At 37.3% G+C, this 15377-nt stretch overlaps 1 long non-coding RNA gene across 1 annotated transcript in view; it reads left to right on the top strand.

Moving 5' to 3' along the window:
• The first annotated feature begins 214 nt into the window (after positions 1 to 214).
• The window catches only part of LOC134607274 (uncharacterized), a 62001-nt gene continuing 46838 nt past the window's right edge, over positions 215 to 15377 (top strand). Inside the window, exon 1 of the long non-coding RNA XR_010090680.1 lies at positions 215 to 1229. This is a non-coding gene — a long non-coding RNA (uncharacterized LOC134607274). The remainder of the gene's footprint in view (positions 1230 to 15377) is intronic.

Below are 15377 nucleotides of genomic sequence, written 5' to 3' on the forward strand. Positions count from 1 at the left end.
TCTAAACATAACATAATAATGACACCATCGGACGGGGGAGTGGGGAGTTTAGTGACTGAATGACAGAGAATCAGGGGAGGAGTTTTGCAGCCAGTAAGGGTGGAGGGGGGCAGAGTGAGATATTGAGGTAGGAGAGGGAGGGAGACACTTTGCTGGGCGGAATACTAATCAACCTAGCTTTTAGTCTGCAGCAGCCTAGCTGCAGACATATACACACACTGAAGTCTCACATACAGCACATATGGAAGGCTCCTCTACATACACACACACTAAACCGCTGCCTGACACATGCAGACCAACTGCATGGACCATGATCGTATTAGTGTTACCCAAATTGTCTAATGGTCTTCATATTTTTTGCAATTAAGAGTCCAGAGGTGCACTGCTGTACATTTGACCTTCTAACCCATTGCTTCTCCAACTTTAATGACTCTCGCAAGTTTTCTACCACCTTTCATTCAACCCCAGCCAATGGCTTCTATTGGAAATAAGTCCAGGAGATGACTTCCTTCTGCTTCCCTTACTTCTATTTTTATTTCCTTGAAGTTTGAATGCACACCTTCTCAGCTGGGTAACTGAATAGACGAAGGCAGAAGAATCAATGCTGCTCCCATGGCTGGATTATTAGCATCATTAAGTTTCCTCTGCACGGTTCTTTTCTTTGCTCTTGTTGAAGCTTTGATCATTCGTGCTGGAGATTCAGATGGACGTGTGCAGAGCAGATTTTGAATCTATGTGTTGAGGGGTTGTCGTTTTCTTTCTCTTTTTTCTTGTCACATGCGTAAGCACCATTTCTTCATCTCTATCAACTTGACACGAAGCATTGCAGATGATCCACAGGTTATAGTTAATACCTTGCTCTACGATACTTGTATGCTCGTAAGAGAACCCTTCGGTTAGCAAACGCTTCATTAATCACAATAATTACCAACTAATCTTCTCTGTCAAACCCTTTAGGTGCCATGCAGTCCTTCATATCTCCGGTGACCAAGGCTATTCTTGTAGCTTTGTTCATTTTTGCCATTCTGTTGATTCTCTATGTGATCTTGTGGTATATTTGTCGAGATGTGGATTGTGATCATGGGATTTGAATTAGAATATTGGGCAATGGAATAGGAAACAGAGTTGGCTACAGGAGGAATAAAAACAATCAATCATTAGCCACTGCCATCTATGAATAGCCAAGACCTGAAACTGACCTTCAGAACTCAGGGTGACCAGGTAATCTGGTAAGTCTCCTTAACTCATTTATTCCCAACAAGAAAATGAAAAATAGCAATCAATGTATGAGATGTGTATACATAAGTGAAGTGTAGCAAAAAAAAAATTTTTCAATTACTTTTTATCCTTAAATAAAAGACAATTCTGGCTCTGGTCCATAAATGAGAAGAACTAAGTATGTTATTATATTAAGGAAGACATAACACGACAAGACCAAAAGGCGTTTAAGCACTGTATTCCAAAAGTTCAGTTTCCTCAGATGAGGAGCTGTAGTCAATTAATCAAACCCCATTAACCCCTTAAGGACACATGACATGTGTGACATGTCATGATTCCCTTTTATTCCAGAAGTTTGGTCCTTAAGGGGTTAAACAGGTTAACCCCCCCCCCCCCACCATAGCAATTTTTTTTCAAATTTTCATATATTCATATATTTCATATATTATCATATTCAATAGACAGTAATAATTATAAATGTAATAATTAAACCTCACAGAATGGAGTTATTTGCTGGTGTATGATGGGATTTAGGGTCATTTATTGCAGTTTAAGGTAGCAAACATTCTTATCATGTGTAATCTTCATCAGAGATATATTGTCTTCTATAACCAGCCTGGTTGAGTGTTTGCCTGTAGAAATGTGTATTCTATCAGCATCAATGTCCTGTAAACCCCAGGACTGTTTATCATTAAATAAATATGTTACATTATCATTTTCTAGAGGGGCATTGTAACATTCAACCAAACATTAAACATTCAATCCAAGGATGCTGTGGATCCTCAAGGTGGCATTTAGTGTTTGACCTATACAAAATACTAACAAATATATCGCCAGATATAGAGAATGAAATATATAGTGCCCTAACAAATCTCTCTCCAGTGTGGTCATGTGGAGCAAATGTGCACACACCTGTAGTGAGGTATCATTTGAGAACCCAGAATGCATTTCATTTCACTGCTAAATTATTGTGAGTTTGTACACGGCTCAGTGTGGGTACACACGCATGTGCACAGCAAGCTACTCATCAGCTGGTTTTTGTTCCCATCATAGAGATGTAAACAAAAGCCTCTTAAAATATTGGGGTAGTACTCTGTATAGAACAAATACCATATGGTTTATAGCACACTTATATGATTTTCCAATGCTTTTAATGTTTTTGGCCATAGAGCTATTAAAACATGAACGTGTGGCATAAATGATTTGTTTAGGAGCAGTTCAGGGATGCTGAGAAGGACGGCAGACTGCATTGATATGCAAGGTATAATAGCAGCGCTCTCAAACTGATGATGAGGGGAACCCTTGGGAGAAATACAGGAAAGTAATTGAAAACGCAAATAATTTATCCATGCAGCCTGAAGTAATAACAGAAACTATAGCAAGGTACTAGAATGGCATGCCTCAGAGGTGAAATATATATAATATCAATATTCAGAATAAAATGGTCTTATACATATATACCATTTAACATTCTTACATGGATTTTTTTGCTGTTGTCTTTATTGAGCATTGGTGTTACAAAATTAAGATAAAACATACAGTTACATTTTCCTTGTTAATACATATATAACATTAATGCAATTTATACCATTAAAAAAATATATTTTCTACCCAAATACATACAATCCATCATTCATACTTCTTGCTACATTCATTCCTACACAGGGGGGGATGTTAAGGGGGGGTTTGTACGTACAGTTACAAAATATAATTCGGTATACGGTACATAATATAATTCGGTACACGGTACCACGGTATTCTAAATTTTATCTTCCCAGATATTAGTCATTTAGGAAACTCCAGCATTACTATTTATCCCATATTTAGATAAATAGGTTCATTTGGTTGTTCTTCGCATAAAATCCCTTCTCCATAGACCATTGATATTTTTTTTTTGGTTTATTACTTCATATCAATTTTGATTACCTTGTTTTTTCCAATTCCTAGCTATGCAAATTTTTGCAGCTAACATAATATGGTTTATTAGGTAAAAAGGAGGTTTCTTACCGGGAAGTTCTAAACAGAACAAAAAATGATATGAAGCCAAAGAAAAATCTTTCTCTAAATTTTCCGTTATTAATCTTGTAAGGTTTATTTTAAGATTGTACAGTCCAGAGCATTCCCACCAAATATGTAAGTGAGATCCTCTAGCGGATCTACATCTCCAACATTGGTCGGAATGGTCGCTATGTATTTTATTTAATACAATGGGAACCAAGTACCACCTGTATAGTACTTTATAATAGAGCTCGTTCAAATTTACGCAGTGGGTACTTTGTTTGGTCACTTTTATACTCTGTTTCCGGAGATGTACATTGAATGATTTTTTTATATCGAGTTCCCACTTTAACATCGGGGTATCTTTAGTTAAAGTTTCAGAGATAAGGAATTTAAGTGAGCGAGATATTCTTTTCAAGGGTTTATGAATATGTAAAACATCAATAATAGCGCATGTCTATAGGGGAGGAAATTGCTAAACCATTAATTAGTTTACATTTTTCCTACTGTTAAAAATTGTAGTAAGTGTTGCTTTAATAATTGGATTTAGAGTGCTTTTCTACATTGGGCATCTTTGGTCTATCCAAAAGCACTCATAAGGTTCATCTATTTTAAGCTCTTGCGCTTCTAGATCTATCCATGAATTTACGTAACAAATATTTTTATCCCATGCTAGAAAATGGCCTAACATACAAGCATCGTGAGTGCCGAGTATGTCTGGAAATCCAAGGCCTCCATTCTTTCCTGTTTTTTGAGAATTTTCTGTGAATTTCTAGGTATCTTGTTTGACCATATGTACCTAGAAATGGCAATTTGGAAAGCACTCAAGATTTTATTGCTCACTCTTATTGGGATCATTCTGAACAAATATATCAGTTTTGGGAGCCAATATGCTCTGTTTGACTCAATTTTACCGATCCATGATAGTTCGATCTTACTCCATTTCTTAAAATATTTGCTGAATTCATCTAGGAGACTTAGATAATTAGAATTAATTAGATCATCCAGAGAGTGAGTAATCTTCCCTCCCAAATAGTCAATTGTTCTGCCATCCCAGTTAAAGTCATAAAGAGCTTTAAGGTGAGCTATTTCAGACTAAAGTAGCATTTTTTGCAAGACTATGTAAATTTATTATTATTATTATTGGTATTTATATAGTGCGAGCTTATTTTGCAGCACTTTGCAATAAAAATCTATAGCTTATGCCAAATCAGTGGCTTTTGGAACTTTGGTAATTAATAGTAAACAGTAGAGTTTATGCACTAATCAATTCAAGGGAAAATATAGTGTTAGGAATAAAAAAAATTGTATTCCTAACACTGCATTCATTGCCCTCTATCCCACCTCTCCCCCCACACCCCTCCCCTCCCCCTTTCTTTGTGGGAACTTCCCCCATGGAATATACAGTTACCTGATTCCATCATCAAGGTCCCTTGGCTCTGGGTTGCACGCCTCCTACACCGACATAAGCCGATGGGGGCAAGTGTCGCAAGCGCCTTAACCATCCCATATGGTGATTTTCTAGAAGCTGGACATACTTATGCAATTCAATGAGATGAAGTGGTCTGAGTGCCTATAATGTCCCTTTAATTATGCTGTATTTAAAACTGAGTAACAAAATTTAGGCCAAATTATCTAATTTAAAAATATTCACCAACTTTACCTTATTTAGAGCATGGCTTTTTTTAAACCCTATTTTGCATTTTGCTTTTAAACTTGCCATAATATGCTGTTTAGTGTCAAATAAACCATTGTTGATAAATTAAAAATAATTTTTTTTTAAATATTGTCATCCCCTTTAAAGAGCCCACCTTGATGTAGTTATTATAGAGCTATATAATATGAGATATCAATAGTTATTGTCACTTAGTTAACAACATATTCGACTGCCCTAGACACATTGAATGGAGCAAAATATTGTATTAAAAACATAACAATATACTGTGGAGTTTGATAGGCCTGCTGGCAAGCATGCAATTATACAAGATAATTAGTAAATAAAACTGGCTGTTTTGTAAGAGTTTCAATTTAAACAAAGAAAAAAAAGAAAACTTATTTTAGAGAAAACATATGCCTCTGGCATTGGTTAATTTGAGTATTACAATATATGGTGTTACCATTCTAAGCCTCCTCTAGCAAAGAAAAGCTCGGTTTAGCATTATAAACACATAATATTAAATCTCAGCCAATTAAATAACTAATATCCTATTGTTCAGTATGTTATCAACAAAACTGACAGCAATTTCAAATGTGTTCTGTCTGGCTATGTTAGTGAATTTTGTCAAGAGAAACAGGTTCTGTTTTTCATAATCCTTAAAATATGGACTACACGTATGTAGGTATGTAAATGAGAGACAGACAAACAAAGGCAGTAATAAATGTGGGTTTGAACGCAATTGTTGAACGTTAGCAGTTAAAGCAAAGGGTTGTGTAAATCAGTGCTGTCGTACCCAACCAGCCCCAAAAACCAACTTGTGAGTCTGAAAGATGGCTCACAATGGCAAAGAAGGGTTAAAAGATGACTAAGAAGGGGATATTGTTGACCGTGGAGCGTTGGGAGGTTGGGATGAGAAACTAGTATTTATGCCTCAAGCCCCTCTCTCAACTACAGATTGAAAATATATACATATACGCAGTTTTCTTTTTTTCATCACAGTAAACACAATTGCAGTTTCCTCTGCCAATATCTTCAGCTACGGGAAATGATAAGCTGCTTACAACAGCCAAAGGCACTGTGTAATGGGTGCCGCCATCTTGAGCAATAGTTTCCCACGACTCTTTGCACATATTTTCTCTTTTCTCTATTAGTCTATTTCCTGATGTGAAACATAGCTTTTAACGGAAGCTAAGTTGGTCATCTAGTTCTGCCATTGATTTGGTAACTCAATTAGGAGAATGGTGCATCAGTCTAACAATTTCTTAAAACGTTTCCACAACCTTAGACTTTAAAAGCCCTGAGGGAATAATTGACATTGGGTGTAATTTGCATTAAATACCTTTTTTGTTGCAGTATTTGATGGCAGCTCCCACTACCTGATCCACGCAGCAGATGTAAGTAAGCCTTTGCTAAACCCCCTTGAATATTTCACCCCAGCATGCATTGCAATGATATTAACTGGGTGAATAAAAAAAAAACAATAAACACAAATTAAAATGCTTCGGGACTTTAAGAATCCACGGGAAGCAATTTCCTTTATTAAAAAGCTAGAAATTATTTCTATTAAATAATTCATTATGTGATCAGTTCCACATAAGATAAGGAATAAAACATTGCAGATTAATATGGTGCTCGAAGGCGTTTAAAGTTAACTTGGTAAGTGGGCTTTATTAACTTCAGATTAATTTGTATTTTTAAAAAAGTTTGGATTGCTTTGAGTCTTTACAAAAATTAACGTATATGCAACAAGTATCAATATCATTATATAATAGATATATGATAAGAAAAAGTTAAGTAAAGAGATCAGGCGCTTACCTGAATTTCAATGACGACAAAGACGTAGAAAACGAGCCATCTCTCCACCACAGTCATACAAATAAAATACAACACACAAAATGTGGAAGGCAACAGATATGAATAAACACTGGGCTTGTATTAGATGAGGTTGTGTAAATAATATTTTAGGCAGCAGTGAAGAAAAACAAACAAATTAATAAATGGTATTGTAATATTAAGTCATTAAATGAATAAAAGCATACCTTGTAAAAAAAGCTTTGTCTTAATAAAAGTCCAAGTTATGGACTGAAAAGTTGATATTGGATTTGCAAGCAACAGTTTGTAGAGCTGTTTTTAATAAATACAGCCGTTTTTCCTTGCAATCAGTACTGTACGTGCTCTGCTTTGTAGTTTGCACATTTTTGGCCTGTGATCTACACCAAGGCAAGTAAATAGAACTCATTTGTCGAGTGAGTGGTTCCCGCCATACTTGTATATGTACCGTATATATGGATATCATTTGTTTATAGCCAATGTATTCACATTACAAACTAAACACAATAACAGAATTTAGAGTGAAAAACAATGTTCCTCTTAAAAATTGATTGCAGTGAGTTTCAGAGATAAACGTTGTAGATACGTACTAGCCAATGTTAAATAGGTACTGCCTAGAGCTCATCCATTATAAGAGGTCCTGTTGAAGGAAGCAGCATGATGACTTATTAAATAACAACATTGCCTGTAATAACTTAACAGGAATTTCTTATCTCTTTTTTACGAGTTGGACATTAGTACTCAGAATGTGGAGCTTTGAAACCTATACTAGCACTGAGGAATAGTCAGGAGAAAATGGGAAATAAGATACTGAAGTCACAAAGCATAGAACATCCAACACAGAGGACTACACAAAGGCAGGAACAATTTAAAAAATAATATATTTTACATATAGAGAGCCAACATATTCTGCAGTGCGGTATTGTGGTTAACACAAGCATATAGACATACCTAATAAAATCTTGGATCCAGAGGGGATATCCTGATTAGGGATTCCTGTTCCATTGACCTGGGTTCTTTTCTCTGGAGTTCAGCTGCACCAAAGAAAGGCTACCTGTAAAGTTAATGTTTCAATGTGTGTACCTCTGGGCAAGTCTATTTCTGCCCTTGCAACTACCTTCCAACTGTCCTCTAACATTGGGAACCTCTTTAAGTACAGTTGCAAAGATGTCTATCAAGCCAGAGAGAGTTCCTCCAGGATGCCACCTTTTTTCAGCAAATATGTGTCCCCAGTGACCTGATTTGCATAGTATTCTATACAGTCTCAGGTACTCTCTGTCTGATCCTCTCCAATGTTGCGTTGTAGGTATGGACGAATATTTAGACAAATACTAGTTTTAGACACAAAGAAACAAAAATCGATGACGACCTGCTTGTAATCTTGTACAATCTGCATGTAATTATGAAATTATGAAAGGTAAAATTTGCAGGATGAGGAAACAAACAATGTATGAAATTTATGCGAGATTGGGAGCAGACACGCTCTAGTGGAAAATTAATATTGTCAGCATACAGCACGATTTTACACTAGTGATCTGTTCAAGGCAAAATGGTCGGTTTTAACTTGTGCTCAGACAAAGAGATTGTTTTTTTATTTAAGTTTTTTTTTTACACAAAGTAATAAAAAACAACTCAACATGCATTTATGTATGTTACAGCGCAACAAGTAAAAATGAATAACAATTGTAAATAATAATTGATGTCGTGCTTTATGAATATATGAGGTAGAACTAGAGGCAAACGCACTAAATAATTTAATGGACAAAGAATAGGAGTGAAAAAGTATTGTTCCCCTTTGTGTGGCATAATTGGAAATTAAGGGTTGAACTTGGTGAACTTGGTGGACTAGGTTTAACCTAGATTATTATTCAACTACTAGGTAAAGAAAGTTTGTAGGTAAGCACATGTGAATAGTGAAAGAGCTAAGCAGAAGTGGAGGAGATAATATAAGTGCAATTTGAAGGGCATACAATATATTAAAAGCAAAAAAAAAGATTGGACTGCTAATAACCACTCAATTGCACCTATCCGAAGGTGGTCCGAAGGTGCCAACTTTGAAGGGGACTGAGGCGTCATTGTCCTATGTGCAATGTTTCTTGTGTTTTAAATGTCTCTATTCTTTCTATTACATGGCTGGATACTTTCTGGACAGACCTTCCAACACTCTTTCTTTTAACCCAATTTGCAACATGACACCATTCCCACAAGGGCTTCTTACACAACATACATTGAAAACTCCCTACATTGCATGGTGTCTAATGGAGATATATATATATTTGTTCTGGGGGAAGAATATAAGCTGACAGGTCCTATCCCAAAGGCTTGATATATCAGTCTATTGAGTAAAGGCACAACATATTTTGGATATAGGTTTCTATATTTAAGCATCTGTTTTGGTATATAGAGGGTATGTATTCAACCTAGCCATGACCCCATTTACATTGATTATATTGAATATCCACAAAATATTTATATTGGTATATCTTCTTTTACGGTGACACATTTTGTATATAACAGGGTGAAATTATTCTAACACTGTTATGTCAGTATGTTTTATTCCGAAGTTATTGTATGTGACCCGAAACTTTGGACAAAAACTTTAAATAAATAGTGTAAAAAAAAAGAATGAGCAGGATGAAGGGACAGATTCAGGTGTGCAAATGGAGATGAGGTCAGAGAAAAGGAATTGAGAGAGAAATACATTATGCATTGGAGGAAAAATTAATGTTTTTAAATTGAGATTGTCTTTGGCTTCTAGTATTATCTTCTGCTTCCAACGGTTTTGTTTTAGAAAAGCCCTATTTTGTTTTGAGGGTATATTTATAAAATTTATAGTTTATACTATTATACATATTTGTGAAAACCCAGCACAGAAAGGCTGAGAAATTAATTGAAAGCACAGTCATTTTATATGTCACGTTGCAGATAGACATGTTAATAAGCATTAATGAAGTCAAAGTGTTACAAATCCATACAGCTATGACTGTTCTCCACATGACATTCCCTTGTTCATTACATTGCAAGGACTCTTAGTATTGATTAATGTCGCTGCAACTTGATGTCCGTATTAGATTCAAAAAATCAAAACATGTAATGACACTATTCTTAACCCTTCAACCTTTATCAGCAATGATACAAGGTTTTAAGAAGGTTTCATAAAAAAAAGAGAATTTGTGTATAGTACAACATTTCACATAAGGTAAAAACCTAAATACATAACAATATGTTTGGAGTTTAGACTTTTTTAGCATTTAAGATATTATTGTGATGTATCATTATAATCAAAACTAATTCTAAAAATACTATTAATTTCATTAAAATGCCAATAGCATCACATCAGGACAAACTGGGGGGATGGTGACAAAAAGGCCACAAGACTATGTAGAAAACAACGGGAGATCACAAGATCCATTACTGTGCAGGGTTTAAGACAAGTGGGATTTTATGTCTCTGGATTAAGGACCCGTGAACAAGTAGTGTTGATAAATTGGTTATATGATTACTTCATTACTGTCATTACATTACTTTACGGTATTTAGATTTTTTTTTTTTTATTGTTTGGTATAAGACCAGTGGCGTACACACTATCCATGGGGCCCCAGTGCGAAAATTGATCTGTGGGCCCCCCACCCCCTCCAAAATAAGGTGTCGGGCACCCGGGCACTCTGGAGTGACGGACCCGGTTGCAGCTGCAACCCCTGTATGTACGCCACTGTACACACACACACACATACAAACAAACAAACACACATACATACAGACACATACATACACACACACACACATACACACAGATACACATATATTCATATACATATAAGCACACATACATGCATAAAATGCACACACACACATATAGATATATATATATATATATACATACACACACATACAAACATACACACACACAGACAGAGAAACATTCATACAGACACACAAACATACATATAAACAAAGACACACATAAACAAAATATTTTAGTCGCCCTCCTGTTTCCTACCTTTTAGATGCAGGAGGGTGACTTCCCTGGGGTCCAGTGGTGGCTCAGCCTGATTGGGGTCAGAGTTCACACTCTGACACTCTTCTCTCTTCCTCCCGCGCGGCTCTGTCTGATAGCTGGGAGAAGTGACCGCGGCAGTCACTTTCTCCCAGCGTCTGATGTAATCTCAGGGGGCCCGGTTGCGCTGTTAAAACGCCGCAGTGCTGACCGGGCCCACTGGAAATCCATAACAGCATGGGCCACCCGATGGGCACCATCAAGTGTGGCCGGCACCCGGGCCCAGGGGTCCGCAGGGCGGCCGGGCACCCTGAAGTAATGGGGGCCGGTCGCAGCTGCGACCCCTGTATTTACGCCACTGTATAAGGCATACCATGTCAAATATTTCTAATCATATACAAGCTTACAGTTGAAAAAAAGAAAGAACACAAACATAGGAGACCAAATTTTAAAAAGGTTTGGCTTTAAAACCCCAATTCTAATTTGCATGATATAATATATTTAAAAGTGGACATTTCATAATTTTAAGCAAAGTTAAACAGCCTCTGGCTCAGATCACATAAACTTGATTTATATAATTTGAACATTGTAATGAAAACATGTTTAAGAAAATAAGTATTTGCAGTACCACTCATGTCTTTGTCTTTGCATTTGTTGAATTAGATTTAACAAGAAGATTGTTGAGACAAATGCAATTAATATTGAGTGCCTCACCTTTTTCACTTAGTCTAGCTCTAGCATATAGCAAAGCACACTGGTTCTTACTGCTTTCCTAAGATGGGTGATAAATAGATTGCTCTGATTGAGATAAATTTTAGGTAGAACCCAAATAGCTCTGGTAGCAGAGGAGGGATAGCAACCTGCAATCTGCAACCTTTTTATTTCTGTGTGCATAGTTCTACCTAATATTAGGTCAGATTATGTCTGCTGGAGTTAAGTTTTGTGAAATGATATATCCCAGTAACCTCCATGAGTATGATCTGCAGAGCACTATGAGCATTCACATATATTGCAGAGGCCATTTCCTGTCATCCCATTGCCACCAACGATGGCCTGCAGGACCTTCATGCAGATGAAGTTCTTGAGCATTATTTATTTCAGCCCTGCAACCACTTGTTAGATTATGAAGAATATTCAAGGGACACCATGAATATTCTTCATAATCTGGCAATTTGATCAGCCCTAGATTCTTGCAAGAAACATCTCAGTGGGCCATTTCAGACCTGGACAGATATCACCAGTTGAGTCAACTGAAAATGTTGCCTTTGATTACTTTGCTCATCTGCGTACCAGATGCTGTAATGATGCATGGCACAAACATGTATCCTATCTGTGGTTTTCAGGGGAATTAGGGTTAACAGTGTTTAGGCCCAGCAAAGATATTCATTACTAATAGGGGGACTGGGGAGAAGGCTGATCCTGGGCGGGTGCTCTATGTGCATTGCGCCCAGGTGCAAGGAGGTGGCGGGTGCCGTAAGGTTGCGGATAGATGAAGTGGAACAATGGGCCCAAGTGGTGGCCAGCTTGCCAACTAGGGGCGCCCTCGGAGCGATGCCCCATATTGCAGGTGCCTACTCTGCTAAAATTTACTAGGCCGGGTAGAGAGGAAGCAGGAAGCTGCCGGCAGTGATGGAGCGCAGTCTGTTCTTCCTGCTTGTCGCTTCCCCCTTGCGCGTCCTTTGTGGTGATGCCGGGTGCTGGAATATGACGTCATTGCAGCTCGGCATCACTAAACTGTGCACATGAAGGAGCAGTGAGGAGCAAGGAAGGAGACCTCCAGAAAGATGATCCCCACTGGACTGTCATTGAGTTTGACTGTCAGTGTGTGTGTGTGTGTCTGTCAGTGTGTGTTTCAAATAAACGAGATTGTGTGTCTGTCAATTAGAGTGTGTATTTGTCAGTATGTGACTCAGTGAATGTGCCTGATTACAAAAAGGGGTGTGGCATATAGATGGAGAGGTGGGTTTGTTGCCATAGAAACATGCTTGTCTGGACTGGACATTTGCCAAGTCCAGACATGCATGTTTCTATGGCAACAGTGAGCAAGGTGACCACACCCACCTGAGGTGCCAAAAAAAATCTGCACCTAGTGGTCTGTGACCCTAGGATTGGCACTGGGCAGGAGGGGGGACAGTCCGCACTGGGTGGCATGCATTAGGGTGGTGCCATTAGTGTTGCGATGGCCGCAGCTGGACAGTTGAGGACCTGGAGGCGAACGGAGGCCCGCAACACCACGTTCTGATGTGATGTTGAAGTGCTCCCCCTTCGCAGAGTTTCAAGGAGTAGCAGGAGGATCCGCTCTGGCACAGGGTGTGGATGGCACCATTGGGTGTATACCAGAGGCCGGAGTCAGATACTGGCGGCGGCAATGTGAGTGGAGTCTGCTTGTTGGCTAATAATGTTCAGCATGTCAGTGCTGTACTCTTGTGTATGCACTAGTGGCAGCTCTGGGAAATTACAAACCTTGACGGTGGTAGCTCTGCCTTTTGTCAAGTGTAAGGGAATATACTAAGACAAAATAGTCCCTACTTCATCTTAGTATATCATTTGATCATTAGACTTTATCGTTATGAAATACACATTTTGGTAGGAAGGCAGAGGGTATAACAGAGCCTCTTTAGGAATGTTTATGCTTAAGGGAGACTTACGCTTTGGAACTTCCTGTGCCTGTAACTTGCGTCAATGTCATAGAAGTTACAGTCCACAGCATCTTGAAAGTAGGTCATCTATAACTTTTAATCACCCTTAAACCTAATAATTCTAGAAGGCCAATGAAGACCTGACACTTCATTAAACACATTTTCCCACGCTCTTCTTTTTAAACTGTAAATGAGTGCTCTAATGTTAGAAATAAAAACAAAAGCAAGTATCTCTGGCGTTAGAATATTCTCATCTTTTTTTAGATTGATTGTCCCTCCTGGAAAAGATAAATAAATCAATATAACTCATAACCTATCCCGTGCTGGTCTCTCCAGGAAGCCGCCCCACCCCAGACTGAGATCATCATTAGAAGTGATATCTACCAATCTCATGCTTTTCCATAGAGATTAATTTGGATGCTGCTTGTTGATGTATAGACTATGTACCTACTGATATTGCTTCCAAAATTACGCATTGGGGGTTATGTCTAAAAAAATGTTGTGTTGCAAAGTTCTAAAAATGGGGCAATTACCATGGAAACCAGAGGAACCAGCAGGCACATCCCATTTCCTTTTACATATTTGTACCACTTTTCAGAATACAACCCTATTTATACATAATATCATTGTTATTTTGCTTGAGTTCTGATACTTAATAATGCCGCATAATATTTGAATGGTATTGCTGAGTTTCATATGCCGTTGCCAACTATTTTAATAATTACAATGTTCAACTGAAAGTGTAAAATTTACCGCCTTAAGGCTTTAACGGCAACTCTCCCTAAAGAAATAAAGAATTAAAAAAACACAAACATTCAAAGAAGCATAATCTTCTAGTCTGCACTTGCTCCCAGTGCGCTGATCAGAAATAACAATGGTCAATTGGGATTGGAAGACTTGGATCACGACAGATGTAAAATATGAATAATTCATCTATCATTATGTACCTTCAACAATGGCAGGAATATAATAATTAGAAGTCTTGTTTTCGTTTCAATATGCTTTGGGCAAAGGTAATATGTGCTTACAAAATATGTTGATTTTAGTGAATTGGGGATTTTGTTTTATTTTTATTTGTTTATAATATTCTTATATAAAATCAACTTAAGCTTACCTGCTATTATACAACACAAAAATAATTTCTAATTAAATGCTGTACCCAATATAGAGAAGAAAATAAATAATAATATTGGTGCATTTAATCTGGAAGGATACAGGCAGTGTTTACTAGTTTTTCATTGGCTTCTAGATATCATAACCCAACATTGTAATACCTATGCACTGAGCTAGCACAACAATGTAGAGCTGTCCAGTAGATGTGGCCTCGAAAGTTCCTGAAAAATCCTGAAACACAACATTGTTGTCTTAGTAGGGTCCAGTCTCTAAATCAATGATCCAATGAGATATATGCCCTACACATGAATTGGTTGTGCACAGCTGATATAAATAGTATTAATAACACTAGAAGACAGTATACAGTAGAAGCAATCATGCCACATACTGATGAGAAATGCTAACTTTGGTTAAATAATTACTGAATTCTTATCTGTTTTGATAGTTTTTTTTTTTCTAGAAATAAATGATAATGATCTTAATGCCAAAATATATGGTAGTTGCATCTAGATAAATGTTATCAGAGCGCTCACTGCCTCTCTACAAGCACTCCATGCATGCAGGTCTCCAACTCCATATAGCAATGTATAGGAATGCCGGAACCAAAAGAACTTCACAGTCCATGTGATCTTGAGATCATTAACATTATTATCATTCATGAAGTCGGCACAAGAAGTAACATCACAAGGGAGCAGAAAAACAATGCATTTCAAACTTTTACTAATTGGAATCCTAAGAAAGCTTGAAATTATGAAGATCACATGGACAATGGAAATCTTTTGGTATGTTTATACATTGAAAACATTTTTTATCAGACATAATTCTTGATGTTTCTTCTTCTGCTTAAGGTTGGAATTCATCATAACTAGTCTGTTTTTGGAAGCCATCTCCAAAATAGGAAAAAAACAGAGTGTATAGGCGCTCG

This window comes from Pelobates fuscus, chromosome 1 (assembly GCF_036172605.1).
Source record: "Pelobates fuscus isolate aPelFus1 chromosome 1, aPelFus1.pri, whole genome shotgun sequence".
NCBI classification, from domain to species: Eukaryota; Metazoa; Chordata; class Amphibia; order Anura; family Pelobatidae; genus Pelobates; species Pelobates fuscus.